Consider the following 27,632-nt stretch of genomic DNA (forward strand, 5'->3'; position numbering starts at 1 on the left):
TTTCTTTGGGATGTATTTTGTTGCCGCCTCCTGAACAATGCTGCCAACTTCTGTTCAGAGTTCTTCCAGGACCCTATCTACTAAGTCCAGTCCCTTAAAACTATTCTTCACCTCCACTGCATATTCCTTAGGAATATTAGTGAGCTCATATCTAGCTGATCTGTGGGTCTTCCCTAATCTCTTTAGTCTGATCCTAAATTGTACAAGAAGAAGTTCGTGATCTGAACTACAGTCAGCTCCAGGCCTTGTTTTTACCGACTGTACAGATGTCCGCCACCTTTGGCTGCAAAGGATATAGTCAATCTGATTTCGGTGTTGTCCATCTGGTGAAGTCCATGTATAAAGCCGTCTCTTAGGTTGTTGGAAGAAAGTGTTTGTTATGCAGAATGAATTGTCTTGGCAAAATTCTATCAGCCTATGTCCTGCTTCGTTTTGTTCTCCCAGGCCATACTTACCTGTAATTCGAGGTGTCATTTGACTGCCCACCTTAGCATTCCAGTCTCCTGAGATGAAAATAACATCTCTTTTAGGCGTGTTGTCCAGTAGGTGCTGCAGATCCTCATACAACTGCTCTACTTCCGTTTCTTCAGCATTTGTGGTTGGGGCATATATTTGGATCACTGTGATGTTAGATGGCTTGCCCTGAATTCAAATTGAGATCATTCTGTCGTTTTTTGGGTTGTATCCAAGCACTGCTTTAGCCACTGTACTATTAATTATGAAGGCTACTCCATTTCTTCTGTGGTCCTCTTGTCCACAGTAGTAGATCTGGTGGTCATTTGATGTGAAGTGGCCCATTCCAGTCCATTTCAGTTCACTGATGCCCAAAATGTCTATCTTTAATCTTGACATCTCACCAATAACCACATCCAATTTGCCCTGGCTCATAGATCTTACATTCCAGGTTCCAATGGTGTGTTGATCCTTAGAACATCGGATTCGCCATTCACCACCAGCACTGTCGGCCGCTAGCCGTCCTTTCGGCTTTGAGCTAGCTGCGTCATCACGTCTGGGGCTAGTTGAGCTCATCCTCTGTTCCTCCCCAGTAGCATTTTGACCATCTTCCAACCTGGGGGTCTCATCTTCCGATGGTATACCGACATATCTCTGGTTGTCCTGATCCATTGAGTTTTCACGGCAAGAATACTGGGGTGGGTTGCCATTACCTTCCCCAGGGATCGCATTTAGTCTGACCTCTCTGTCATGACCTTCCCGTCTTGGGTGGCCCTTCACGGTTTAGCTCATGGCATCATTGAGGTGTTCAAGCTCCAGCACCACAACAAGGTAACGATCCTTTGCTGAAGGCTGAAAAATCTACTTGAGATGTTTTTGAATTCTGTCTGCAGCACAGAGAATTGCAATAAGAATAATGAGATCTTCCCAATATGAGCAGGGTCCCAACTTAAACTCCATGGAGATATGGCTCAGCTCTGGGCATGTAGCCTGTTTTTGTAGCAGCTAGATGAACAAAAATGAATGTTTCCATGGATATGGACAAACTTTCCATTTGAAGCTAAGACAGCAGCTAAAAGATGTGCCAATAACATCCAATTCTACTTCACCTATTAGCTAGTAACCTCTCGCCTTTTCACTCTGAAGTTCAGTGCTGAGCAATACTAAAGTCTGAAGTTTCTTTTAACAATGTTAGGCATTTATGTAACTTTGAAGCACACAGAGGTTGCAAATCCAATAAGCTATGCTATTCCATCCACTGCAATTAGTACCACTCAGCTTTTATTTTATTTTATTTTTTTACTTTAGATCTGGGAAATTGTGTGGCATGCATTAAAATAGCCCAGATAATTGAATGATTCAAAATGAAATAAAATAACAAAGTGGAAAAATAAAAGAGCCTTTGTATCCCACTGAACCATTTATTTGTTGCTAGACCAATGGCAAACTGCTGATGCTGAGCCTTACATTATAATAATCAACAGCCTTGATTATAAATAGATATACTCTTGTGGATTTGATACTCTGAAATTGATTTTGAATTTTTGATCTGCAGGATGCAACAGTTTAACTTCATCTTCTAGCCTTCAGTATATTAATGCAAAAAGAAGTAGATGCTTACAATTTACAGTATGTAGCTTCTATACCAGAATATTTAAAGGTCCACTTAGACAGAATCAATGGTATGTACCTTTATCATGCAAATAATATGCAGGCAGCATAGGTGGTAGGATGTAAGCAATAATTAGACAGAAAGTGCAGTTGGATTTTTATGGCCTTTCATCATATTTTCAAACATTTTAGCTTGAAGGTAGAAGCTTTCTGGTTAAAAGCACAGTTTGGATTTCATTTGGAGTTTGGAACACAAGTTTCCATCTTTTGTAACTTTTTTATCCCCAAATGAATTAAAGGCAATTTTTACCTCTCAGAATCAACCATATTCACTAAGTAGAGGTAGCTCCACCAAAGTCTCTTATGTAACCTGAGAAATGTGTCCAGAAAAAAGAGAGATGGATACTCAGTTCACAGTGTCAATACTTTTCCTATCCTGCTCCTTCAAAGTCCAGTTATTGCTTCCATAGAGCATTACACAGAATACCACTGCAGTAATACCACTGGTTTCTTCAATTAAACATGGTCATCTATCAGGACCCAGGAAGCATGCTGTCTCTGTCACAGCACCTGCCCTCTGGAATGAGGTTCCTCCTGAGATCTGGATGGCCCCCACACTGCTGTTATTCAGAAGAGCCGTGAAGACCTGGCTGTTCATGGCATTTGAATATCTTTTCTAAGGCCTTCATTGCTGCTCTACCAAGTGCTAGTGTCCTAACAGCCAGGAAACACGCTGAGACAAGGAACTGGTCTCTAATGTTTATTGCTAGTACATAACAGGAATCCTAACAAACTGAAGAAGCGTGGGAAAAACCCAGACATATAAACCCCAAAGGTTAAGGCGGTCCCGATCTGTGTCTCTTTGAATGGCTGACCAATTCCTCAGTGCTACGCATGCGCTTAACAGTCTGGATGGGAGCCCCCTGCTCGCCATCCTTACTCATGACATCACCCTCCCCTCCAGATTCACATTCCATTTCAGCCCCCTCCCCTCCAGAGTCTTGATAAGATGTGCCGTCTGCTTCTAAGGTCCCATGGGAACTGGGCAATGATGGAAAGTCTTTAAAGGAAAACTCCTCCATGGATGAATCAGTGCTGCTCTCCAGGTCTGATAACGCTTCTGGGCCAGGTGGCTGCTGCTGGAAAACATCTAGATAATTAGAAAAGTCATCCCCCCTCCCCCCTGGGAAATGCAAGCCTGAGGTGGAGGGCTGCGGCTCCCCCACCTCCTCTGTAACTGGAGTGAAGGCTTCAGGCGGGGGGGGGGGGGAAGGTGCACACTCACGAACTCTTCTGCTTGGGCTTCTTCGGCCTGCTCAGCCGAAGGAGGAATCTCGGGTAGAGTGCGAGGCTTGGGTTTGTGAGGAAAAAGCTGATGAAAATGATGAACCAGTGCTGGTGCATGCACATCTCTGGCATTCTCCCACGTGCGCTCCTCCTCAGGGTACCCTTTCCAGTGTATGAAATATTGGATGCCCCTTCCCCTCCTCCTAGAGTCCAGAATCTCTTCCACTTCGTACTCCTCCTCTCCCTCCACAATTACTGGAGGTGGGGGGGGTAGTTGCGATCGCAAGTTACTTGGGGGAGGGTCCTTGGCTAGCAAGGCTCTGTGAAACACTGGATGGATCTTCATGGATGGTGGGAGCTGTAAACGATAAGCTACTGGATTTATCTGCTGCGCCAGAGTGAAAGGGCCCACAAACTTAGAGTCCAACTTCTTGGAGGGTCTGGTAGAGATCAAAAACTTGGTAGAGAGCCACACTTTGTCTCCTACTGCAATCGCTGGCCCTTCCTGTCTGTGAGCATCTGCCGCCCTCTTGTAAGCACTCTTTGCCCTGTTCAGCTGCTCCTTTAACAACTCCTGTGCGGCTTGTTGCTCTTTAAGAAAATCAGACGCGGCTGGAACAGTTCCCTGCTGGGAGGAGGTGGGCAACACCCAAGGGTTAACCCCGTAGAGTGCCTGGAAAGGGGACATCTTGGTAGAGGACTGTACAGAATTATTATACGTAAATTCTGCCATGGGTAGCAGGGCTGGCCAATTGTCTTGCCGATAAGTGGTGTAATGCCTGAGATACTGCTGTAACCACTGGTTAATTTTCTCGGCTTGCCCATTACTGGCAGGATGATGTGCTGATGACAGGTGGATCTGGACCCCTAATGACTGGAAAAGGGCCCTCCAGAACCTGGAAGTGAACTGTGGGCCTCTGTCACTCACCAAGTGATTCACCATGCCTCTATACCTAAAAACGTGGTCCATTAACAACTGCGCTGTGGCTGGTGCAGATGGGAGGCCCTTGCAAGGAATAAAATGTGCCATTTGTGTGAAAAGGTCCACCACCACCAGTATGGAAGTCAGCCCCTGGACCGGGGGTAAATCAGTGATGAAATCCATGGAGATAGTATCCCAAGGCTGACTAGGGGTGGGTAGGGATTGCAAGAGTCCTGTGGGCTTCCCTGGGAGAGGCTTGGCTCATCTGCAGGTGTGACAAGAAGTAACGTAACCCTTTATGTCTGCAACCATCTTAGGCCACCAGTAGTCTCTCAGAGCTCTATGGAGAGTTTTGAAAATGCCTCCGTGGCCTGCCGTTTGGTGGTCATGACACAGTCTCAGTACTTCTTCCCTCAATGAAGGGGGAATATACAATCGCCCACTATGCCAGAGGATTCCTGCCTCCACATTGAATGGGGAGGCAGTGTCTTGCGGGGCCCTCTGGAGGTCATCCATCCTGGCCCTGGCATATGGGTCCTGTTGCTGCTGAGCTCTGACTCTTGTAAATAGGTCCTCTGCTTGTCTGCCTGCTGCTAAAATCTCTGTCTGGCTCCCCCTCATAGACTGATCAAAGTTGTGAGGTTGTAATATAGCAGCCTGTACTTCTTGGTGAGTGGGGGGTTCTGCCTGAAAGGATCGAGACAGGGCATCTGCCAAGCTGTTTTGCGCCCCAGGCACATAAGAAATAACAAAATTGAAACGGGAGAAAAACTGGCTCCATCTGATCTGGCATGGGGTGAGGGATCTGGTGTTTTGTAGAAGCTGTAAATTCTTGTGATCGGTGCAAACTTTCACAGGAAAGGTCGCCCCTTCTAGCCAGTGCCTCCACTCTTGGAATGCTGCTTTAATTGCCAGCAACTCCTTGTTAAAAACATCATAGTTTCTCTCTGCTGGTGAGAGCAGGCGTGAAAAAAAGGCACAAGGAAGCAATGTATTCTCGGCTTTGTTTGTATATTGCAATAACACTGCCCCAATGGCAATATCTGAAGCATCTGAATGCATTATGAATTGCTTCGTGGGATCAGGGTGTCTTAACAGCGGCTGGGATGCAAAGACCTGCTTAAATTCTTGGAAGGCTGCTTGCTGTCTCTCCCCACAAATGAATTTTGCTTCTTTCTTCAAAAGCTGTGTGAGGGGTCTAGCGAGATCACTATAGCCCTTTATGAAACGCCTATAGAAATTATAAAATCCTAACAGTCTTTGTACATCTTTAACATTTTGGGGAGGTGGCCAAGAGAGAATTGCCTGGACCTTAGAAGGATCCATGGATATGCCTTCTGTTGAGACTTTATAGCCCAGGAAATGTAATTCAGTTAAATCAAAGGCACACTTCTCTAGCTTGGCGAACAGCCTGTTCTCTCTCAGTCTTTGCAAGACATTATGTACATGGGTTACATGAGTTGTAGCATCCTCAGAGAATATTAATATGTCATCTAGATAAATGACCAGATACTTATCTAGTAAATCAGAGAAAACTTGATTCATAAATCTGGAAAATATGGCTCCTGCATTAGACAAGCCAAAGGGCATAACAAGGTACTCAAATTTGCCAAACCTGGTGTCGAAAGCAGTCAGGTATTCATGCCCCTCTTTCACCCGGATCAGATTGTACGCACTCCTGAGATCCAACCTGGTAAAAATGCGTGCCTTCTGTAAGCGATCTAGCAGATCCGAGATTAAGGGCAGAGGATAGGATTCTCTTTTTGTTTGTTTATTTAAAAAACTGAAGTCGTGGACCACTCTCATGGGTGTCTCCTGGGTTGCAGGTGCCAACGGGTCAGGCTTCTTTGGTACGAAGAAGGTAGGAGCAGACGCTGGGGAAGTAGATGGTCAGATGAAACCCTTTTGGAGATTGGAGTCTAAGTAATCCTTTAAGGTGGCTAGTTCCTTGGGGGACATGGGATATTGTTTCCTTGCTTGAATCTTGGCTCCTGGTATCAACTCAATGGTGCAGTCACAGTCCCTATGGGGGGGGTAGTGCTGTGGCCTCTTGTTCGCTGAAAACGTCTGCAAAATCTGCATACTTGGCTGGCAAGTGGACTCCCCCTGCTTCCGTGACTGCGTTGGTTGCTGGAGAGCGTGGAACGGCTTGAATCTTGTGGTGCTGGCATTCCTTAGCTGGGAAGGAGATTGCTCCTGTAGTCCAGTTCAGCAACGGGTTGTGGATCCTCAGCCAAGGTGTGCCTAGGATTACTGGCACATTTAGCGATGCAGTAACATAAAGCTGGATCCACTCAGTGTGGTCTCCCATTGTCAGTTGCACCAGTTCTGTGAGCCTTCTAATCAGCCCTGCCTTGAGGGGCTGGCCGTCAATGGTCTCCACTTCTATGGGGCATGGCAATTCTCTGGTCGGGATGTTGAAGTCCTGTACGGTCTGCACATCAATAAAATTGGTTGAAGCTCCGGAATCCACGATGGCCTCTAGCTTGACCTGGTGCTCTGGGTTGACATGTATGAGTACGGGTAAGTAGTAAAAGGCTTGCCTGGAATCTTCGGAATGAGACCTCCTTAATTGATTGATGGTCTCCCTGCTGAGCTCTGTGGAGGGAGACTGCTGGAGTTTCCCTGGTTGGAAGCAGAGGCAGAGCTGGTTCCTGTTTCAGCTGCTTGCCTTGGGGCTCTTACTGGAGTTGCTTGGCCTCTCGCTGGGCAAGCTCTCACCATGTGCCCCTGGGCTCCGCAGTAGAAACACAGGACTCTCTCTCTCCTTCTCTGCCTCTCAGCCTCGGAAATCAGTCTCCTGCTTGCCCCAATCTGCATTGGCTCCTCTTGTGCTGAGTGAGAGGATGCTACGGAGAGAGCTGGAAATCCTGAAAATGCTCTAAGGGTCCTGTTTCTCCCCAGTTGCATCTGCCTGAGCTCTTCTAGCCTGGCATCTATGACCACCGATAACTGATATAAGGCTTCTAGGGTAGCTGGTGTTCCCTGGCGCACTAATTCATTCTTAATTTCCTCATCCAGCCCTTGTTTGAATTGGTCTTTTAATGCACTCTCATTCCAGTCCAGATCTCCTGCTAACAACTTGAAATCAGCAATGTAGATTCCCACCCTCTTGTTACCTTGCTTGAGCTTCCGAATCTCTCGGCTGGCCGTGGCCTCTCTGATTGGGTCGTCAAAGTGTGCTCGGAATCCTGCCAAAAAATTCTGGTAGTCGTTGAGAATCGGGTCGTTGTTCTCCACCATGGGAATAGCCCATTTGGCTGCTGGTCCCTTTAGCAGACCTAGGATGAAGGTGACTCTGGTTCTGTCTGTGGGGAACTCTGCCGGTCTGCTGTCGAAGAACATAGTGCACTGTGTGAGAAAGGTTCTCAGCTGTCCTGCTTCTCCTCCAAATTTCTCTGGTAGACTGCCCTGGGATCTCAAGACTATTGGCGGAGCTGCTGCTGCTGCTGCTGCTGCTGGCGCCGGTTGTGGGTTAATCGGAACTGGTTGTTGTAACTGCTGTAGCATGGCTGCTTGTAATGTGTTGATCTGGAGATCTAGTTGTTGTTGATGTTGTTGCAATGCTGCTGCCAATTGTTGGATGGCGAGCTGCATTTCTTGGTTTTCTGAAGACATTTCCAAACGTCTCTCCTTAATTTCTTGTTCCTCCCTCTTTCGATGGGAGTAGGAGTTTGTTAGGATTGATGTCCTAACAGCCAGGAAACACGCTCTAATGTTTATTGCTAGTACATAACAGGAATCCTAACAAACTGAAGAAGCGTGGGAAAAACCCAGACATATAAACCCCAAAGGTTAAGGCGGTCCCGATCTGTGTCTCTTTGAATGGCTGACCAATTCCTCAGTGCTACGCATGCGCTTAACAGTCTGGATGGGAGCCCCCTGCTCGCCATCCTTACTCATGACAGCTAGTCTCAGCGTATTTCTTGACTGCTTGTTCCTTTATTGTTGATGATTGATCCTAAAAGGGAGAAGCTATCACCACTTCAATATTTTCATTATCATTTCTAAAGCTGGTTGCTGTACCTGCTGCCATTAGTTTGGTCTTCTTTATATTTAATTTTAGTCCCATCTTTCACTGTGTTCCTTGACTTTTATTAGGCCCATGTTGCAGTTAGGAGGCTGGGACCAAGACTCAACATCAAACCGGATGTTAAACTGAATGTGTCACTTGTTTTGGTATCATTTGGGTTTCAATTGTTAACAGCAGGCATGGAAGGGGTTATTTTTGTAATGTGAGAAAGAAGGGTGAACTCTTTCCTTCCCACCATAGTCATGACAAGAAGCCTCCTTCCCCATTGTACTGACTCTAGAAGGAAAGATTTGAATGGCATTAGTGAATGCATTTTTCCCTTGGCAATGTATATTTGAACAGTTTTTATTGGGACACTGGAAGGAAAGGGAAGGATAAAATTATACTACAACACTAACAAAAATAACCTTCCACTCTCCAACATTTTACCCTGCTGTAGGTTAGAGCAATACTTCAGGGGTGGTGGCTGGGGGCTAGACTTAACTTTTGGGGGTGATGCAGCAAGTGCTACAGGGGATGAGTGATGATGCCAAGAGAGCAACACCAGAATTTTCCATTTTTCCATTTATTTGTTTGTTTAATGGGAACAGGGATAATTCTTTTCTTTTTAAAGCTTTACTATGCCTATTTTATGGCTTGCACTACAGTTTATGTCTATTTCCTGCCTCAAAATGTTGAAGTCGGTGATTTTCACCATCAATGCTGCCAAAGTTCAAGAGCACAGCTGGCAGGGCACTTGGTGCTAGTAAGTAAGTAAGTAAGTAAGTAGGTAGGTAGGTAAATAAATATATTTTAAAAATTGACTCTGAAACTGAAAGTAGAGAAACTAGAACTGTGTAATGTGTAATTGTGTAATGTGGAGCCTTGTCCACCATTGACTTAAGTATTAGTTTTTTTCTAAAAATCAATTTCTAAAGAATTCATACTCTAGTTTTAAAAAATCTGTGTTGTCATGCTTTAATTCTAAATGATCAAAAAAGAGAAAAGGGAAGCAAGCAAGGAAAACTTTCAAATGTATGCTCTGCATGAGTTGTACAATAAAAAGTCCAAAGACTTTTTGGAAACCTTTCATTCAAGTCAGGGTGCACATATTTTTTTCTGTCTACAGACTTCTGTATGATAGACTTTTTTTTGCTATGAAGATTCCTATTAGCTGAAGCCTTTAGGTTGTTTTGTTTTGTCCTGTTAACTAAACACAATGAAGAAGACAGATAAAAGGTAAAGTTCCAGTGGCATCTCAGAGCTTTGTCTGGACATGGCTGTTTTCTTCCCCCTTGGCTTACAGATTCTTCTCAAGTGAGAGAAGATGGTGGCCTGGTTGCTTGTCCTATTTTTCTCTGCTGCGACAGCCGGAGTACGCTTACAGTATCTATTAAAAACCCTCCAGAGGAACATTAAGCCTGGTCACCTGTGGAGCTTGTCAGCACAGTTGCTCAAACAGGTCACCAGTTTACAGGGGGCTTCAGCAGCAGAATAATAAGAATTTTTAAAAAGCACCGGCTATTTCAACTGCCAGGCAGGAATGTGGTGTCTCACTTCTGCTCAAAACCTTTCTTTCAGAAAACAAACAAACAAACAAACAAACAAAGGAATTATTTCCAACTGCAGTTTATAGATAGATTAACAGTTTGTGGGAGAAGTGTGGCCCCACACCATTCACAAACACAAACTGACTGCCCTCCTTTCAGTAGTAGAATCTGGTTTGATTGACAGCATGGCAGCCTAAACAGGGTCACTGAAAACCAAGAGGAGGCAGAGCATGACTGCAAAAACCATAAGGATTGGATGAATGATATTGAAGAGTTCCAATCAGGATGTAGGGAATAACCTTGAACCCAGCAATATTAGAACACCAGGTTCACATCGTAAAAATGGAGCACGTTGTTACCTAATTATAATATTTAAGGTAACAGAAGGGGGAAATTTAAAGGAGTTTAGCTAGACCCCAATCTAATATGAATCCTCAGTTTGAATAACTGATTCAGTCCAATTCAACAATTTGAACTGATTTGTAAAACTGAGTGAATTTTATTCACTTTTCTGAATGAATGAAAGAAAAGTATGTTTGCACTTGCTACCTTGCAGTATAAGAGAAATATAATGCTGCAGTAGGATAATCCTAAATTTGAGAATACATTCCAGATGGAGAATTACTAGTGTTTTATTTCATTTTTTAAAAAGAGGTATTTCATCCAGGTCATTTGGTACATATGTGAGTAAAGTACAGAAGTAGAGCAATTAAGGAAATCCATTCTGACATCACTGATGAATTCAACAGAATGTTCTGCAATATTAGAAGGTAAACCCATCCTTAAAGTCATCTGTTCTCCCAGTTCTGTCTGCAACTGGACTTCCCATCATAGGCTGAGAGTTTAATTATCAAGGTTTTTTTTGCTTGATTTTAAACCTAAAAGAAATTTACACACACTTGAGTGATGTTAGCTCTCTTATCTTTTCTAAATCTCTCATGAAAATTGTCCCCCTGACACAAAGAAAACTAATTTTTATGCCTCCTTTCCTTTCTTTTCTTTTCCCTTCTCCTATTGTTGTGGATTATTCAGGGTTAATTTACCCATCCATTCACACAGAGATGAAGGTCTGACAAACAAAAGGACAAGTTGCCTTTATCGAGGCTTACTCAAAAGATTGTTTATTACTAAATATATAGTAGGTGATACTAGCATCATAGTGCCTTCCCAAATATAATAGCAAAAGCATAATTCTATTGGGAAAAATGTGGATCAACTCAATAGATTTCTTCTAAGTTATTTTGGGGTTATGGATAAGTGACTGCAACTAACTGCTCCACAGTTCTATAGCTATCACCATATACTGTAGACCAGTGTTTCTCAACCTTGGCAACTTTAAGATGTATGGACTTCAACTCCCAGAATTCCCCACCCAGCATGGCTGGCTAGGGGATTCTGGGAGTTGAAGTCTACGCATCTTAAAGTTGCCAAGGTTGAGAAACACTGGTATAGACTGTGGCACTCTAATAAAATATTAATTATCTGTACTAGCTGCACAACATTTGAGATGATCTTTCTTAAAAAAAAACTTACTTCTACAATTACATGGTGACCTTTATATCTGTCCTAGTAAGTTTGTAGATGCTTGATTTTTTTTTTCCTGCTTTTTTCACTCAGTCCAAAACATCCACTCCTGTAATCTTATGGCTTGTTCCTGTGAAGAATTAATGAAGAGTTCTCTCCAGGGCACATCAAATGATGTCAAACACATTGGAATGTTTTGAAATTTTCATCAGTGATAAACTTGACCAAACATTTTACCCCTGAGAGCACTGCTCATGCATGTTCCTTTTCATTTACACAATACCCACATTCAGCACAACAAACAGTATCAGTAAACTGGGTAAACATTTGTTACGATCCTTTCTGGTGACTTTGCTGCAAACCACTGGTTTCCCATCATGCTAGCAGTGGAAAAAGCATGATCTGATCCCTCACTGCAACTTGAATAGGCTGACCAGCTGACTGATGGGGAAAACAGAGTGGCGTCTGACTGGCCGGGGCTTGGCCAATGGGAGAACTTTCAGACAATGGCCCTGAATTCTCCTGAACTCCAATTCCTGGTACCATATTCTCTCTATCCATCACATCTGGAATGTTCTTTTTCTTTCCCTATTATCCTTAAGGCAAGGTCCCATTAAGACAAAAGACAACAACTGAGGCAGACATTTGTCGATATCTTATAAATACAAAAAACCACCTAACTACATTAATTGCATCTTGTGTACCAGTTATGCCCTGCCTGGATCAGGAGGCCTTCCTCATGGTAACTCACACCTTGGCCACTTCTCATACTGCAATGTGCTCTAGATGGGGCTGCCCTTGAAAACCACCCAGAGGTTACAACTGGTCCAGAATGCAGAAGCACGCATAGAGTTGAGTTCTAGGTTTGTCCATATCATACCACTTGTCATGTTCCCCGTTGCAAGGCATAAGTGCATCACAACGGGGAACATGCACATCAGGAAAGAGGAAGGGATAACCATTATCCTTTAAACACACACATCATCCCTTAAGCACCCAAACCCATAAATAAATCACCAGGACAATAGAAGCGCACCTCGGACAGGATCTGGAAACCATTGACAGAATGGGGGAACTCCCACCCATTACCCCGGGGGACGCACCTGCACCGGACGGAGGCAAGGACACAAAGGGGAACGTCGGAGATCGCCCAAATCACCCATCGTCGGACCCATACCAACGCTAATCACCCATCCGGACCTGGCTTGGGGGACAATAGGGGGTGGAGGAGAACAAGGTCCATCACCGGGGTATAAACAGGAGACCCTGATACCACACCCACATTCCCGTCTTTTTCTCTGTATGCATTCTGCTTCAATAAACCCGGAAATCCTTAAACCCTTTAAGTGAGTCCGTGTCTTATTCGGAGCAAGGCTACCCTGACATAAAGACGGGAATCAAAAAAAATTTTTTCCACTAGCACCAGTCCAGATCCAATCTGTGAGGGAACCAAGCTAGTGATGGAAGATTTCATCTCATGGCGAGGTGGCTACACAGCGACCGGCAATGGAACTCCCATCCCCACGAACGGAAGGTGCCCGAGACCCTGACGGCGCGAGGTCCAGGTGAGCTCGGGATTGAGTTCGGAGGGGGAAGCAACGACGAACACCACCCGTGAGTCCCATGGCACGTGGGCCACCATCAACGAGATGGGGGGATCCTCACCCAGATCACCCGGAACCCCGGAGGAACCGCGGGACATCCCATCATCCACGGCATCAGGACCTGAAGGAGAGCGGAGGGGCGACCACACCAAGAAGGGCTCGCGAACGGCGGCAAGGCTGAGCGCGGTCGAGGAAAAGCTGGAGGCGATGCAGCAGCTGCTTCAGAGGTTAGCAGAGGCGTACGAATCCCACAGCCGGGGCGCAGAAGGACCAGACACCAAATACCCGACATCCCTTACCCCCCCCCCAGAGACGCACCAGTCAGAGAGACGGAGGAGAGGTCCAGAGGACGACGCAGTGCCAGGCAGAGTCCGCTTCCAGGAACCCGCCAGATGGGCTGCACCCCACCCTCCCACCCTGATGGCAAGACGAACGGAACGAAGCGGGAGCCGGCAAGAGATGGCACCAACACCCCCCGACGCCCGACGGAGGGAATTCCCACGTCAAGATCATGGAGCCCTGGCCCGAAGCATACCTAGATGCCCAGATGCGGCTTGGAGCCCACCAAGAGCGGTGATCAAGGACTTCAGCATTAAGTTCGATGGGGACCCCACAAAACTCTCCTTTTTCCTCACCAACACAAGGAACTATATGGAGGAATGGGGCCCCTACTTCCAAACAGAGAAAGGCAAGGTAAATGCCTTAGCAATCAAATTAAAAGGACGGGCCGCCGACTGGTATGTCCAGTTGTGCCAGGCAGGCACCCCGGAACTAGAGGACTGCAATGAATTCCTCTGGGCAGTGGAACTGCACTTCAGGGACCCCCTGGAAAGGGAGAGGGTGAAAAGAGCCCTGAAAACCCTCAAACAAGGACAGCGCTCCATGGCAGATTATGCCATGGAGTTCCAAGCCCTGGCCGGTAAGGTCGAAGTATGGTCCCAGTCCACCCTCATTGAGTGGTTCAAGGAGGGTCTAAACCTGAATGTGCTCAGGTGGGCACTGTGCAGAAATAACCCCGACACTCTGGTGGAGTGGATCCGGCTGGCAGGAGAGGCAGAGGATGCCCAGGACACTTTCCTCCAAGCAAAAAGGGAAGCGCAGCATGCAGAGGCAGCGAGAGGACCCCACACAGCTGCAGGACCGGCGAAGTCGAGACCCCAACCTTGGAAGGAAGAAAGAGACTGACGGTTCACCAAGGGTCAGTGCCTCAGGTGCGGGAAGGAGGATCACAAGGCGGCGGCTTGCCTGAAAGCGAAGGCGAGGGACAGCTTGGGGAAGGCACCAACCAAGCCAACCCCAGCACCCAGGAAAATGCCAGTCACAACGGGTGAAACCGCAGCAAAGGACTTCCCCTACTGCACCGAAGACGAGGAAAGCGATGACGAACTGGCCGAAAACGCCAGCCACCTGCCCTAAGGAGCGCCAGAGGACAGGTGGAAGAAAATAAGAGGCGCGACGACTGCGAGGTGAGTGAAAATTGTCCCACCCTATATGTGAAAGTCACCCTAACCCACAGTGGAAAGACGGAAAAAGTTTGGGCACTAATTGACTCTGGCTGCTTGAAGTGCCTTATGCACCCAGACCTGGCGGCCGTGCTAAACCTCCACTGCTATCCACTTCAGAACCATATTGTTTTTACACAGTTGGATGGATCAGCAGCGGGAGGGGGCCCAGTCACCCAATACATGGACAAAGTTGCGCTGCGGCTTGGCAGCCACAAGGAAAGACTGCCCTTCATCGTGGCACCAGTGGGCCAACCCCTAATCATCCTAGGGATCCCATGGCTAGTGCAACACAACCCACAAATAAACTGGACAACCAGGGAAATCACGTTTTTGGATGGGCGCTATCAAGCACCCACAGGGGATCGGGTTCCCCATGCTGCAATGGGGAGGGCGGTGACTACCTCGATGCATCTGGAGGCAGTGAACCTGGAGGGTCTGCCAGCCAGATATGCAGAGTTTGCCGATGTGTTTGGCGAAAAGGAGGCTGACAAACTCCCACCCCATAGAAAAACAGACTGCACCATAGAACTGGTCCCTGGCGCACCCCTACCAAAGCCCAAAATCTATGCGATGACCCAGAAGGAGCTGGCAGCATTAAGGGAGTTTGTCGATAAAAAATTAGTGCGGGGTTTTATTGAGCCCGCAAACTCACCAGTCGGAGCCCCAGTCCTCTTTTGGGAAAAGAAGGATGGGTCACTGAGGCTCTGTACTGACTACCGTGGTTTGAACGCCGTGTCCATCTCAAATAAATACTCCCTACCCATAATAAAGGACATTCTTGCCCACCTGGCAAAGGGCAAGATATTCTCAAAACTGGACCTGAGGGAAGCCTACTTCAGAATACGAATATGGGAGGGGGACAAATGGAAAACGGCTTTCAACTGCCCGCTGGGGTCTTTTCAATATAAAGTTTTACCATTTGGGTTGGCGGGGGCACCAGGAGTGTTTATGCAGTTAATTAATGAGGTCTTGCACGACCACTTATTTAAGGGGTTGCTTGTCTATCTTGACAATGTTTTAATATATTCAGAGACCAAAAAAGAGCACGAACACTTAGTAAAGCAAGTGCTCAGGAAACTCCGCAAGGCAGAGCTATACGCCAAGCTCTCCAAGTGTGAGTTTCACAAGGACCAAATTGACTACCTGGGCTATAGAATCTCGGCAAGGGGAATCGAGATGGACCCAAGTAAGGTCCAAGCCATACTGGCGTGGGAGCGCCCACGCACGAGGAGGCAACTCCAAAGTTTCCTCGGTTTCACGAATTTCTACAGGGGTTTTATCCAGGGGCTGGCAGAAATTGTGCTGCCTCTAACTAACCTACTCCGGACAAAGGGCCTGGGAGACACATGTAAATCAAGGAACCCGGGGGCGCTCCTGAACTGGACAGCTGATTGTCAAAGGGCTTTCGAACGCCTCAAAAGCCTCTTTACAGCAGAGCCAGTACTGCAACACCCCGACCCCACCAGACCCTTCGTCGTGCAAGTCAACGCATCCGACTTCTCCATCGGAGCACTCCTGCTTCAGCGGGATTTTGACAATCAGCTGAAGCCCTGCGCGTACCTTTCCTGCAAGTTCTCCGAAACGGAACAGAGATGGCATGTGTGGGAAAAGGAGGCGTTCGCAGTCAAGGCAGCCCTAGAGACATGGAGGCACCTTCTGGAAGGGGCCTCCTGCCCCTTCGAGGTCTGGACAGACCACAAAAACCTAGAGGCTTTCAGCACTCCAAAATGCCTCAGCCCAAAGCAAGTACGCTGGGCACAATTCTTCAGCCGGTTTAACTTTAAATTAAAGTTCATACCGGGGAGGAAGAACTTCCTAGCAGATGCTCTCTCCTGACGGCCTCAGGATGCCAGCCAGGCATCGGACATTGTGGGTACTCTGTGGACCGACACACAGCTGGGCTGCCCTGCTGTCACGCGCAGCCAAACAAGAACCCAACGCACCCCAGCACAAACACCCGCGAACGGAGGGAGACACAGGTCAATTTCACCGAACTGGCAACAACGGCTCGTTCAAGCCCTCGAGACAGATACATGGTTGCAAACCAACAAACACCATGTATCTGTTACAAACGGTCTAGCCTGGAGACAGAAGAACCTGTACGTGCCAGAGACATTGCGAGCGGAAGTTTTAAACCGCTCCCACGATGACAAGACGGGCACTTTGGGTTCGTCAAAACATTACATTTAATCAGGCGACAATTCTGGTGGCCTACTCTCAGAAAGGATGTTAAAGAATATGTCGCTGCTTGCCCCACATGTGCCATGTCAAAACGAAAGGTGGGGAAGCCCCAAGGACTGCTGCAGCAAGTAGCAAGCCCCTCCCGTCCCTGGGAGGAAATTTCCATGGACTTCATTGTAGACCTACCACCCAGCCAAAGAAAAACGGTCATCTGGGTGGTAAAAGACTATTTTTCCAAGCAGGCACACTTCATACCCTGAGTGTCCATTCCCTCTGCGCAACAGTTGTCACGCCTATTCCTTACCCACATCTATAAACTCCACAGTGCCCCCTCCCGTTTGGTGACTGATAGGGGCACACAATTTACATCTAGGTTCTGCAAAGAATTTTTAAAACTTATTGGGACCAAGCAGGCACTGTCCACGGCCTGGCACCCCCACACAGATGGCTCTACGGAGATTCTTAACTCCACCCTGGAGCAATTCCTATGATCATTCAGTAACTATCAACAGGACAATTGGGTGGACCTGCTACCTTTTGCAGAGGTAGCCTACAATAACGCAGTGCACCAGAGCACAGGTCACACCCCATTCAAAGTGGTTTATGGCAGAGACTTCGTACCAATCCTGGAACTGCCCCAACCAGACACCCCGCCCTGTTCCCCAGATGACTGGGTGGCACAACTGGCCATGGTTTGGCCCGTCATCCAGCTGGCTCTCGCAGATGTGCAAGCTACATACAAAAAGTTTGCAGACAACCACAGGGCGGCACAACCAAACTACAAAGTGGGAGATAGGGTCTACCTCTCCACTAAGTTCATCAAGTCTCCACAGCCCTCAAAGAAATTGGCACCCAAATTCATTGGACCGTTCCAAATCATGGAAATTATCAACCCAATGCCTTCAAGCTGGACCTACCCCACAATTTGCGGCGCATACACCCAGTATTCCACTGTGCCCTACTGAAACCGGCCACCCCTTCAAAATGGCACAATGAAACCCCCCCGCCTCCACCCATCATGATAGATGGGCAACAACATTTTGAAATTAAGGAGGTACTAGACTCCAGGAAACTAAGGGGCACCCTACAGTACCTCGTCAAATGGTGACATTTTCCACACCCAGAGTGGGTCCAAGTGAAAAATGTATCAGCAAAACAGCTGGTCAAAAGCTTCCACGAAGCATACCTGGGCAAACCAGCACCCTAGAATTCTCTTAGGGGGGCAGCATGTCATGTTCCCCGTTGCAAGGCATAAGTGCATCACAACGGGGAACATGCACATCAGGAAAGAGGAAGGGATAACCATTATCCTTTAAACACACACATCATCCCTTAAGCACCCAAACCCATAAATAAATCACCAGGACAATAGAAGCGCACCTCGGACAGGATCTGGAAACCATTGACAGAACGGGGGAACTCCCACCCATTACCCCAGGGGACGCACCTGCACCGGATGGAGGCAAGGAGACAAAGGGGAACGTCGGAGATCGCCCGAATCACCCATCGTCGGACCCATACCAACGCTAATCACCCATCCGGACCTGGCTTGGGGGACAATAGGGGGTGGAGGAGAACAAGGTCCATCACCGGGGTATAAACGGGAGACCCTGATACCACACCCGCATTCCCGTCTTTTTCTCCGTATGCAGTATTCAATAAACCCGGAAATCCTTAAACCCTTTAAGTGAGTCCGTGTCTTATTCGGAGCAAGGCTACCCTGACACCACTGTTGCGCTGGCTGCACTGATCCCAGATTCTTTCTGGGTGCAATTCAACGTGCTGGCCATTACCTATAAAGCCCTACATGGCACATGACCAGGTTATCTGTGGGACTGCCTTCCCCTGAGGAAACCTGCCCGTCCCACCAGAGTGGATAGATATGCACACTCCAGGTGCCTTCTCTTAAATATTGCCATCTTGTGGGTCCTTGGAAGTGTGCCTTTGCCATTGCAGCCCCTGACCTATGGAGTACTCTCCCTCCTGAGATATGACAGGCCCCTCCCCTTCTATCCTTCCAGAGAGCATTCAAGACCTGGCTCTTCTCCCAGGCACTGGGCTAGAGCGAGGTCAGGGTGAGATGAGAATGTGGGTTGCATCAGGAAATGGGGTTGTGGCTCCAGATTTTTCTGTTTTTAGTTTTAGCACTGTGGATTTTACATGGTTTTACTGGGTGTAAGCCACCCAGAGTTGGTTTTAAGATACAAATGTTTTAAATAGATACATAAATGAATAGCAGCTAAAATACACAATTGCATACATGCATACCCATAACTACCCCCAAAAAAGAAAGAAGCATCTCTGCCGTCTAAACCTCCTGATCTTCAATCATTAAACCCTCAGTCAGAACAATGCCACCTGCCCTTCTTAATTGTCAAGCCAATTTTCAAACTTGGCCTGTCGGAATAATCCCAAGGAAAGAGGTGGGGGAGCATCTTTGTTTTTGTTTTTGGTTTTTTTAAATCCTATAATATTATTTTTATAAGATCTGCCACTATTGGGGGAATGAAGTTCTTTGGTCCTTTCTGTTTGTGATAATCTCATTACTGCTATGCCTCTTGTTCTTCAGGGGGAGGTCCTGTGCTCTTCCCACTTCCCACCTTGACTAAGAGTTGCAGGATGAGACACTTTTTGCTCTTGTCTTCTCATTTGCAATTGCACAGATGCCTTGTAGGGCTTGCAAGGAGAGGCTTTTTTTTTTTCCTAGAGACAAATTAAATACATTCCTGCAGCTACAAAAAAAAATATTTGATTTTCTCTCTGATTTCAACGCGCAGGAAATTGGTGCAATGTGTTACTCCAGATATATGTATGTATGCATTTGCTTTATATCCCATTTATATCCCATTTGTCTGTTTAAAAGTTTCCTTGATTTTTCAGGATAATTTGTTTGTAACTTCTTCCTAAAGTGAGGTTTTGCTGCTGGCAAGTTGATTAAATCCTTACTTCCCATCTATCAGATCACAAGAAACAAAAGCAGGTGGGCTGAAAGAGGCCTTAACCCTGACTTCTAGGCTTCAACAAGCCTCCTGTGTACACAGGAAGATGATTGAATCCAAAAGATCAATGCAATCTTGTGTTATAGGATGTGTTTACTGTTTTTATGGTGTGAAAGCTAAGCGTACCATTTCTTCAAATTGCTGTTTCCACATGAAATCTGGCTCGGCAGTAAAGCTATAAGCATCTTAACTATTTTCACCAAAGCTTTCTTGAGGATAGAATAAATTCTTTTGTTGTTGATGATGTTGTTGTTCTTGCTGTTGTTGTGAAGGATTAGAATTAAGGAGTTGAACCGAATGGCTGCTTTCAAGTGGTATGTGGCTTTTAAAAGCCTTGGGCAGTAGGGTGGAAAGGTTCTTTTCAAATTAAATGCAGGTGGTATTAGATGTTTTAACAAACAAGAAATCAGTAAAACTATGTTCTAGGGAGCACTTTGTTTTTGTTTTCTTTTTTCAGTGATGAGGTCAGTTATGGTAGACTTGGTTTTGATCTTGCTTGTCAACAGGTAGTACAGAAAATGCTTAGGCACACTTTCTTAAAAACATAAGAATAACACTGCTGGTTCAGGCCAAGGCCCATCTTAATCCAGCATATTTTTTCATGTGGCCAGCCAGATGGCTCTGGGGTGCTCCCAGTGGGAGATGGGGACATACCCCTCTTCTGCCACTGTTCCCCTGCAACTGGCATTTTGGAATTATGCTGCTCCCAAACTGGAGCTAACACTGGTTGTCAAGACTTAATAGCTCTCAATAGATCTGCCCTCTATGAATATATCCAGTCCTCTTTTAAAGCCATGCCAGTTAGTGGCCATCAATATGCTTGCAATAATGAATTCCACAAGACAATTACGAGCTGAATAAAGATGTAATTTCATTTGTCTGTTCTAAACCTCTTTCCAATCAGCTTTACTGGATGAGTCATAGTCCTAGTATTTTGAGAGAGGGAGAAAACCATTTTATACACCTTGATCTTGTTTCCCCTCAGTTACCTGTTTCAGAACTAAAGAGTTTCAAACATTCTTACTTTTTCTGGCATGGGAGGTAATCAAACTACCATTGTTTTGATTTCCATTTCTGCATGTTTTCCAGTTCTATAATATCTGGTTTCAAATATGCCAAGCAGAACTTATAGACACAGACCGACCATAGCTTTGCATAATGGCATTACACTATTGGCAGTTCATTTTCCAGTCACTTTCATAATGATCCCTAGCATGGGATTTACATTTCTTACAACTGCCACACACTGAGTTAACATCTTCATTGAGCTGTTCGCTATGACCCAACGATCTTTTTCCTGGCTAGTTACAAACAGCTCAGATGCTATCAATGTAGGGGGTTGTAATGAATGGGCAGGCAACCCCCCCACTTCACTGTCACCTAGCAGCATGATGGTGTCTGAACTACACTCACTTCTATGATGGAAATATGTTTTCTTTAGCAAGTTTGCAGGAGGATCACTCAAACCCTCCTGTGTCGATAGTAGAAGTTCCTCTGAAGGGAGAAGTTTGGAATTGAAGCTGAGAAGATAAGCCTCAAAATTATCAGACTAGAATTTTCAGGGATCATCTGGAGGAATAATTGAGACAAAAGGAAATCTCTTTCAGGCAACAATTACTTCAGGAAGGATAAGTAAAAGCATCCAGTTAGCTATACTGATCAATTTTCATTTCTCTTTCTGTGCGATGCTATAATTTTATTGATTATGATGCTTATTGCATCTGTACAAGCTCAGTAATTGTATTTTTGATGCCTTTTGAGATCCCTGACTAGTAGGTCTTGTGATCTGTTTATTATTATTATTTATTTGATTTATATAGCCACCAATCTCACATACATGACTCTAGGTGGCTTACAATAAAGTAGATGAAATAGATAAATTCAGCAACTGGGCATCTATCCCAAGCTTAAAAACTCCTTTACCTTTTATTTTGGGAGATCCTTCCTAAAACTGCTGTGTTTTGAGGAGCCTCATAATGTTTATCTCCTTTGCCATTCAATGTTTGCATGTGACTACGAAAATCAACAAAAGATGTTTTTCATTATCTTTTTTCTTTTTAAAATAATGTATCACTTGTGAAATTCATCTGTCTCCAGATGGAGGGAGGCCTACTATCCCTCATCAGACAACTCATGCTACAGCCTTAGGAAATACAGTATGGCCTGCCAGAGCTACCTCAGGGGGTTATTCCAAGTCCAAGTGTCAATTGCACCACATCAGGTGCCAGCTGAAGTATGTCAACCCACAGTCAGCCTGCCACCAGGACAGAAGCTTCTGGACTACCAATCTCCAAAACTCCAATCTCCACATTACAAGTGTGGAGAAGTGTAACATCTCAAGAAAGACCATCCCAAGTGGGAGGCCCAAGTAAATCAGGTTGAGACTCAAAGCCATGGAGAAACATGCCAACGAAGACTTTTCTAAATTCAGTGTGGATGCTATGAGATGACTGAATGTAATAGTGGATGGACATTTAGTAACGTCCTGAAGTCATGATCTCCACTGTGCAGGCCTCACTTCCAAAGAACAAGGTTTGGCACAGGCACCAAGTTTACAAATTCTGTTTACGAAGGTTTGAGCAAACTCAGCTATTGTTAAGCAACATTTTAAGTAGAAAAACTGGAAGTTGGAGTTTGCGGGGATGGAGGATCATTCTAACATAATTCACCAGGAGAAAAAGATCAGCAGACAAACAAATCCTGATAACAAGTATCACATAGAGCCTTCCTTAGAGCTAGGAACTCAAATCCAGGAGATGCAGCTGGAGTAAAGAAACCAATTCAAGGTTTCCCATTCCTCAGGAAGGAGATATGAACATGCAGAGTCCATGCAACAGTCAGAGAGCACTAAAGTAGACTCTTTGAAATGAAGGGAATCTAAAGAGATGACAGGCAGAAGCAATGTCAAAAAGTTCCAGAAAGAGCATGGGGAGAACTAGACCTTGTCCAAGATCTATTAGGAGGTAGAAAGTTCACCAAAGCTTATAACTTTCATCATAAGAAAATAACTGTTGCATATTGATTATTTCCCACAAGGACATAGAGAGGACCTCAGAGCAGACAGTTGTGTCCAGAAAATTTTGTAAGTGCATATGACAACCTGGCATATGACAACCCTCCTCCATGAGGGTGGAGAGAACAAAGGAAAGGGTAAAACAAAATGTTTGTTGGACTGGATATGTCATAGATGTGGCTGAACATGTCAGATTATGTGGTGTTTGCCAGAGGGTGGAGAACAGCAAGGACAGGATTACAGCACTTAGTTAGCACAAAAACTCCATTCCATATATCTGGGCCAACCCAAGACACCTCAGGGAAGCAGTATGTACTAACAGTTGTAGCATATGACACCAGATGACCCAGGGCAATAAGTTCTACAGACCTCCTAACTTTTACCCTCAACACTGCTCCTACATGGTTCTTGACCCAATGTGCATCATCATCATCATCATCATCATCATCATCATCATCATCATCATCATGTTTATTACAGCCCTAAGGCCAGATACAATCAAAATATCTAATAATAGCAGATACATACATACATACATATATCAGAAAAACAGTAAGTATGATAAGATCTAAAAATAATTAAGAATAAAAATACTAAAATAAATCAAAATAAAATACTATTTTAAGAAATTCTAAACCTAAGTAATGGTGCATTGTATTGTACAGATGGTAGCACAAAACTGGGCAACTTAGGAGGATATTTTTGAGTCCTTGTCCGAAAGAAGTAACATTGAATAAAAATCACACTCCCTACCTGGAAATTTCTTCAAAATTGTATATATAAGGGTCTGCCTAGAATCTTTATATAGAAAATAGCATAATAACATATGGCTTAGAGTTTCTATTGAGCCAAATGTGCATAATTTTATGCTTAAATTAAACAGCTTTTGCCATTTAGTTGACCATTCATCCTCTTCACAATCATGATTCATGTTTGCCATAGTACACACACTTGGCTAGCTCACCACTGATTTCTCAATTAAAGCCATGAATTAATAAGTTAAACAGCAGCCCCAACAGATCCTTTTACCTCAAAAATAAGTTTACAATAAGTTTACTGTTTTATAGTAAGAACAAGTAAAGGGATTAACTCACATACAGTAGAATCTCAAATGAAGATTATTTTGGTTACAAACAGATACTGGTTGCCAAGTATGAATAGGAATGACAAAATGGTAAAGTAAGAATTGTGATTTTTAAAAAACTATTTAGGAACCTGATTATGCTGGTGAGGAATTCCCCATTGTTTGTGTTCCTAGAGTGAACTGTAGGATCTCTTTGGATCAGATTGCACCCAAGTTTGGGTGCAGGTGGTTGAGAAGGTGGTGGCACTACAGCTTCAGAGGATCCTGGAGGAAGCGGATTATCTACAGTAGACCCCTTTCAGTCAGGTTTCAGGCCCGGATATGGGACAGAAACAGCATTGGTCGCACTTATGGATGATCTCTGGTGGGAGCAGGATGTAGGCAGTGCATCCATCCTTGCCCTCCTTGACCTCTCAGTGGCTTTCGATACCATCAACCATGGTATCCTTTTGGGGTGGCTCAGGGAGTTGGGGGTGGGCGGTGTGGTTTTGCGCTGGTTCACCTTCTTCCTCCAGGGCCGGTCCCAGTTGGTGTTAATAGGGGAGGAGAGATTGGGCTCACAGCCTCTCCTTTGTGGGGTGTCCCAGGGGTTGGTACTCTCTCCTCTCCTTTTTAAATCTACATGAAACCGCTGGGTGAGATCATCCATCTCCACGGGATGAGGTATCATCAATATGCTGATGATACTCAGTTATACATCTCCATCCTGGGGGAAGTAAGTGATGCTGTGACTGCCCTCTCCAGGTGCCTGTGGGCTGTGGTGGCCTGGATGGGGAACAACAGGCTTCAGATGAACCTGGTAAGATGGAGTGGCTGTGGATTAATGGCCCCTCAGCTCCTAGGAATTTGCCATCTTTAGTCCTGGATGGGGTTGCACTGCCCCAGACAGACCCGGTACGTAACTTGGGGGTCCTCTTGGACTTACGACTCCTGCTTGAAGGGCCTTTGCACAACTTTATGTTGTGCACCAGTTATGCCTCTTCCTGGAGCAAGAGGCCCTTTGAACGGTCATTCATGCCCTGGTCATCTCCCATATAGACTACTATGATGCACTCTACATGGGGCTACCCTTGAAGAGTATCTGGAAGCTACAGCTGGTCCAAAATGCAGCTGCGCAGGCAATTTTGGGTGCTCCAAGACCAGCACATATTACCCCTTTGTTTCGCAAGCTGCATTGGGTGCCAGTTTGCTTGCGGGTCCAATTCAAGGTGTTGGTTATCATCTTTATAGCCCTACATGGCATGTGTCCTGGCTACCTGAGGGACCATCTCATCCCCGTTACATCAACCCAGCCCACCCAGTCATGCAGAGGACATGCTGCGGACCCTGTCTGCAAGAGAATTCCATCTGGTGGGGTCCAGGAGGCAGGCCTTCTCTGCAGCAGCTCCAGCCCTTTGGAACACCCTTCCCCTGGAAGTGAGGTTGGCCTCCTCCCTTCTGGACTTCAGAAAACAATTGAAGACCTGGTTTTGTCACCATACCTGGAGTGGGGAGAGGAAGAGCCACTCTTGGGGTTGGTTGGTTCTCTAGTCCTCCAAGGCCAGTCTTGCCCATCTTTGGGTGGTATTAGATCTGCCATTACTTGGATCTCATTACATTTTATATTTATTGATATTGATATTTATTGATGAATGATATTATTTATGATTTTATTGAATTTTAAACTGTTTTATTGTGAACCACCCAGAGTCCCCCATATGGGGGAGATGGGCAGTGATAAATATATAAATAAATAAATAAATGCCAGAAGGTTTTAGGAGTTAAGTGGAATAGGTAGAACCATTGATGTGAAAAGGACAATCAATGCTAGGCATGGAAGCATAGATTAAGAGGACAGGAATTACAGGCAGAATAACCCAAGGGGCAGAGCACACATCCAAGGCCTTCAGTGATTGAAACATAAAAATCCATCCAACCCAAGAGGACCCTCTAATATGTAAGTTCATTATTATGTCTTTAGCTTAACTTGCAAAATTTGATCCCATGTGAAATCCAGTAAAATGGAAAATGTTTTCAACTGGAAATTGCAGAATTCCATAATTTGCCATGCTTATTCCATGACTTCCAGTGAGAGTAATGGCATGAAGCTGAGCAGCCCACTGGCACCACCACCCCCCACTACCCATTTTCTGCAAGGAAGCAGAGTGACTGGTCTCTGAGGGGGGGCACAGCTAGAGCAGCAGCAGGTGCAGTGACAGAGGAGAGCTGAATATGTCCACAGATAATGCCCCCTGCCCTCTAGGTTTTCTCTCAGCTGCTTTTCAGACAACTGCCCCAACAGATCTCAAGGGGTACCATTTCATACAGATAGTCCTTGGGTTACAATGGCAATTGGGACTAGGATTGCCATTGCTAAGCAATGCGGTTGTAAAGTGCAACATCATGTGACCACATTGCTTTGCAATGGCAATCATGGGCAGGCCCAGTTGCCATCATTACTCTCAGATGCACAGGTCATTAAGTGGGAAGAGGTGGGAGTCACAGGTGAGGAGTGCAAGGGTGCTACAGGGAGGAGGCTGGGGGAGGGCCTGGGAGGGTCAGTGCAGGACACACATGAGTTGGAGGAGGCCAAGGGAGAGCCTGGGAGGGCTGGTGGAGGCTGTGGATGGTGCTGTGGGTGGAAGAAAAAGCAGAAGTGACTTATGGGAGTGAATTGCGACCTTCCCCATTGACTTTGCTTGTGGGAAGCCAGCAGGGAAGGTCACAAATGGTGACCACGTGACCACGGCTCCCTGCAATGTTGTAAGTGCAAGCCAGGCACCTGAGTGCCCAGATCGCAATCACATGACTGTGGGGGTGTTGCAATGGCTCAAACTTTGACGACTGGTTGTACTGTAACTTTGAATGGTCGCTGAACAAATGGATGTAAGCCAAGGACTATCTGTATTCTCCCCCACTGATACTATTGCCCATTTATTCCTATTCTTTTGTTTTCTGTTTTTTTAACCAGTCAGCATTCCATACACAGGCAGGTGCTTTTATTTCTCAGTTTACTCAGAACTTTGATGAGGAATTTTTTCAGAGGCTTTTTGAAAATGCAAAAATGCAGTGTTCCCTGGATCATAACCATCCATGCAAAATGGTCCTCTTGAATGGCTGCCCTAGGTCCAGTTGCAAGGGGTGATATGAATTTTTTGAAACTAATACCAAGTTCAGAGAACCCCTCAAAGCCTTCCTGGTCTGTTTCTGCATTTGGAAGGAAAACACTAGAAATTAGTGAAGGTGACATTTCTCTAGTTGAGTCAACCAGAGTGCTTGTTAATATTCTAAACAAGTATAGTAAGATAAGTTGTGTGGATACATTAATTCTGAAAGCTTTATTGCAAAGTTCACAGTTGAAAGGGATAGCAAGTTCATTATAGTGAAACAATCACTCCTAAAACCTGAGAAGTGGGCTTGTGTTGTAAAATGAGATGCCATTGTTTGACCTTATTAACAGAGCATGTTTTTTTTTCTCATGTATGTATGCATTTTTTTTCTTTTCAGAATAACACCTTTTGGTTTTGTTAGGATCTTAAATTAGCAAATGTCAGCTTATAATTTCTAGTGTTCTGTTGTCAGAAAATGATCTCCTTCCGTGATCATTTTCAAAGGTGCCTCATAATCAAATGGTTCAGTATTCTTATTAAATTGGATTTAATGAATAATTCATGCAATCCATCTTTTTTCCCAGGCATTTAAAATGGGCACAATTAATGCCTTTAAAGATTGGGCTTTTTAAGATGCTATATAGCAATTACTGAGATATAGACCCATAAGGAAGGAGAGAGAATTTTCACAAACTAGAGTCAATTATAACCTCTGATTTATATAGGAATGCCAAATTTCTTCAGTTTTTTTTAATGTATATGCGCTGAAGTTAAATACAACCAGTCCTGTAATGTTGG

The sequence above is a fragment of the Candoia aspera genome, chromosome 5 (assembly GCF_035149785.1).
Source record: "Candoia aspera isolate rCanAsp1 chromosome 5, rCanAsp1.hap2, whole genome shotgun sequence".
Lineage (NCBI taxonomy): Eukaryota > Metazoa > Chordata > Lepidosauria > Squamata > Boidae > Candoia > Candoia aspera.